The sequence below is a fragment of the Grammomys surdaster genome, unplaced genomic scaffold (assembly GCF_004785775.1).
Source record: "Grammomys surdaster isolate TR1022 unplaced genomic scaffold, NIH_TR_1.0 98, whole genome shotgun sequence".
Lineage (NCBI taxonomy): Eukaryota > Metazoa > Chordata > Mammalia > Rodentia > Muridae > Grammomys > Grammomys surdaster.
Window position 1 is genome coordinate 4459070 of NW_021604577.1, and position 4290 is coordinate 4463359.

Genomic DNA, 4290 nt, shown 5'->3' on the forward strand with positions numbered 1-4290 from the left:
TATATTATTCCAAACAAAATATCATAGAAAACAGAATCAGTCTCTAGTTGATCCTTCATCAGCTTTTGAGTTTTCTTTTTTTATGCAAAAGATCATTTCAAATATTAGGATTCTCCTGGATATATGTGACGGTTTCAAGCACAAAACAACACAGCTATATAACAGTAATTACAGCACAGAGACTACTGTCACATGACGGCCATCTCCAGTGTTTTAAAAGCATGGCTCCTGATCAATTATTCATAGTTCACGACTCATTGCTATCTTATTCTTTTTAGACGAATCAACAGTCACGACTGTTCTGTTTCACCCTCTTGGCTTAATCATATTTTAGCTTCAAAAACGCTAGTGCTAGTACTAAGAAACTTAGTGGAAGTAAACACTTCACAGACTACTTAATACCAAATACACCACATAAAAGCAGAATGGCCAAGAAATGTTAACAGCTACACACCATTCTTCCTTTCCTAATTACTTAAGTGAGACACAAATATATTTCAAAGATGGATGATCCATGAAAAGGGTAATTAGAACATTGGAAAATCCTTTATTACTCTTTATATGAAAATTAACATGTGAAGGACCTCTTAGGTTTGACTTTTACCTAAGTCAGCGTCCCCAGTCCTCTTTGAAGAAGAGATGCTTAAATGGGTAGTGTAGGAGAGGATAAGAAAATGAACAAGGGAGAGTCTTGGTGACAAGCCTTCAAAACTGTGAAGACTGAGCACTTGAGAGCTGCATTTACAGAGAAACTACCTCTTCCTCCTGCCTTTCCTCCTAGAAAAACAGCATGTGCCAGAGATGGTCCAGACAGAAGAAGTAAAAAAAAAAAAATGTGCAGCCATCTCTTACTGTTCTCTAGTCTCTTTACATGGGCTCTCTCTTTTGGTAGAGTCCAGAGAGACTAGCCAAAAAGAAACCCAAGAAAGGAGACAGGCAGTGGCCATCCTGGGACACAGCAACAGGCAGAAAAAAAATATAAACTGGTTAGAGAAAGAGGGGGATGGCCAGAAAAAACATAATGATGGAGATGTCAAGGAACACAGTCTTAACTTCAGAGATGTTCAAGGAGGAAGAACTGGGCATGCAAAGCTTTCCCAGTGTGCTTCATTTCACTGTAAGTCTTCCCGTCAAAGAAACGTAGCTGGATGTTGCAAGGAAAGCAGAATCTGTGTGATTATTTACAAACTCAGAGGCTCACGAGCACTTGTGGAAACCCCTCAATAAGCCAGGCTAGTACGCGATGGCTTGATCACCATCCATGGGATGTGATGGGTTTCCAAAATAATCCATTAAGGCTCTTCCTATCAAGGTCTCTATGCCAGTTTGTCACCCCAGGACCTTGGTATCTGGGCCAGAAGAGAGGGGATATGGAAGCTGATAGCTGTAACTGATAGAGTAAGTTTTGTTTCATGGTAGGGTCGTGTGTGCCTTTGGTTCCTGCCTGACTCTGTCAAGCCATACTGAGCTTCCATTTCCCACACCTTAGACCGTGGCTTATCTCACTGGTCTCAACACATTATTGTGACAGGTATTGCTAAAATAAAATTTTCCAAAAACCTAGTTTTACCGTCTTACGGTATAGAGAGACTGGAAAGTATGAGACTACTGTGTGCATTGCAGTCTGTGAAAGCTGCTAAAATGAAATGAAAAGCTGAGTAGGCGGTTTATAAGGAACAGACATTAATATCTGACAATTCTGGAGGCTGGGGGAGTCAGTCTCTGGGCATCAACAGATTGCAGAGCTCAGCCAAACCTTACCACATAGATAACTGACAGTGTCTGCTCACTGAGTCTCCATAGGTGAGAGGGTCCCTCAAATGTCTTCTGGGGACTTTATTTCCATTCACGGGGATATAAAGTGGTTACTTTCATGTAGGGACTTCACTGAATAATAGATGTCTAAGTTACTGGAAAAATTCTTTCTGGATGTGTGACAGAATACTTCTAGACAAGATTAGCATAACTCTGTATCTGAAACTTCAAAATGAACAGTGTAGTTGGTTGGCCTGATGCTGCTTGTATTCTGATGCTAATTTGAGCCCTCAAAATTAGCTTCCCCAGAGACAAGAGAGTTCCCACATAGATACTAGCTAAGTGACCCTGCCCCCAGTTAATTATGATTGGAAAATAAAGATGCCAGCAGCCAATAGTTGGGCAAAATAAACATCAGTGGGTTTAGGTTTTCTGGGCTTGGGACCATGAGGAGAAAGAACATACAGGAGAGGAGAAAGGAGAAGCTGCCATGGGTTAGCTGAGCCATTAAAATGTGACCATGTGGGCTAGCCAATTGGAGTTAAGAGCAGCCCAGATGGGACATAGTAAATAGGAAATAATAACTCAGGGTTATCAATAGGAAATTAGACTCTAACAGCATGGAGGGTAGGCAGCTGCCCAGCTATTGTGCTGCTTAAGGCATATTGTAAATAGAAAAGCTATGAGTGTGTCCTTTATCCGGGAACTCAATAACCATAGGCAGTATAGAACCCCAGGGCAAGGATTTTAATATTTTCTACTACAGAACAGGATTCAGTCTCAAGAGAAAAATGAGACTATTTTTATAACTGAAATTCCTGAAAGTCCTGGACCTACTTGATATGTCATTGAAGAAAAAAAAATTCCACTACCTAGCAGTAAGAAATACGGCAGAGAGCATAGGTGTTTCAGGAATCTAAGAAACCAACACCTCGGAGACCAATAGCAAACACTTCTTTTTTTATTAGTTTATATTAATTATACAAAATTATGGATTTATTTTGACACTTAATTATGCATTGAATTCTCCTTGACATTTTTACCTCACCTTTCTCTTTCCCTTTGGTCCCCACAAGGACCTTAGCTTCATGTCGTGACCTTAGAGTGTGATTTTCTAGTACTAGCCCCACGGGGAACAGAGTTTCCAATTAGAATTTCAGAAGGGCACAAGCATCTACTCTGTACCCGTGATCAACTAGCACCTATGTTTATTAATACAATCCTGTTTTTAATGTTTTTATCTCCTCAAATCTGTTTCTTTTCTTATATATCAGACTATTGTGTGAGGGTAGATATCTCTTTCCTCTAAACCAAACGACTTATTGACTATTTGACGTTTTTCTTGTCAATAAAATAAAAATAACTTTACTGCCCCTAGAGGATTTACAGGTATGGCTGCTGTGTCACATGTGCGTCAGGAGGTGGCAGAGAGGAGAGAGGCTATGTCTATGCTCAATGTTCTGACCTGTGAACATCTGAGTGATTAGTAGCCTACCATTCCCTGAAAATAGCAAGCCTAAGATGGACCAGGCGTCAGGCTCCAGGAGGGGCTGAAAATGGAGCTAGCCTAAGATGACCACCAATCTTGTGCCTCACAGGCCTGGGACTGGGGACAGGCCATACCTGAAATGACCCCTGTTCAGTGCACATAATACACATAAATGCAAGGACATAGCACTCATCAATCTACTCCTGAGATGATCCCAGACACTCAGAGACCCTGGGTACCACTTAGAGGAACATGCAAATGATGGAGAAATAGGAGAGAGAGAAACCAAAGGATATGGGTGTAATAAAGGGAGGGAGGCAGAACTGGAGAGTCAAGGGTAATGAGGAACACCCTGACGTGAGTAACTGGTGATGCCAGATGGGATCATGGTGGGGTACTGGCCTACGTTACCACCTAGGGCCACATCTGGGTTCATGGCCCTACAGCAGCAGGGATCTGAAAACATCAAAGGTCAGGTGATGTCCCAGGTCTGGGCTGCTGCAAGGGGATATATTGATGTCTGGGGGCTATGTAGGGTTGGCTCCACATCTCACCTGGGCATCATAGAAAATCTGGCCCTGGGTGCTTAAGAGCAGGAGAGTTGACCCTGTCCTTAGCCAACTGCATACTTGGGAAAATGGTGTGCAAACCAGCACATTACAGGAGTTATGGGTGAGCTGCCCTAAGAGAGAGTAGCCCTACCACTGGTCTCCTGTGAAGTGGCCTGGATGAGGAAGAAATAACTTCCTCCCTTCTTGTGGCATCACCAGCAGTGGATGAGACAACTTGCCCTGAGATCATGAAGGCAGGAGAGCTGACGCTGTCTCTTACACGCTACAGCACTTGGAAGAGTGAGTCTTACTACATCTCACCTGGACAGCACAGTAAAGCTCGCCCTGGATGCAGAGATTGTGGAAGAGCCAGCCCAGATGACGGGAGCACAGCAGAGCTGCTTTTGACTCTTGTCTGCTCTGTGGTGGTGCAGACAATTGAAAGAGGTGGAGGGACAAAGTAGCCTCCTCACATCCCTAGTCCCTCACCACCTC

The 4290-nt window shown here is 42.9% G+C and overlaps 1 non-coding gene across 1 annotated transcript; it reads left to right on the forward strand.

The window, feature by feature from the left end:
- The first annotated feature begins 3122 nt into the window (after nucleotides 1–3122).
- On the forward strand, nucleotides 3123–3254 carry LOC114634309. The gene has a single exon (XR_003713310.1). It is a non-coding gene; the product is annotated as a small nucleolar RNA SNORA17 (small nucleolar RNA).
- Nucleotides 3255–4290: the final 1036 nt, after the last annotated feature.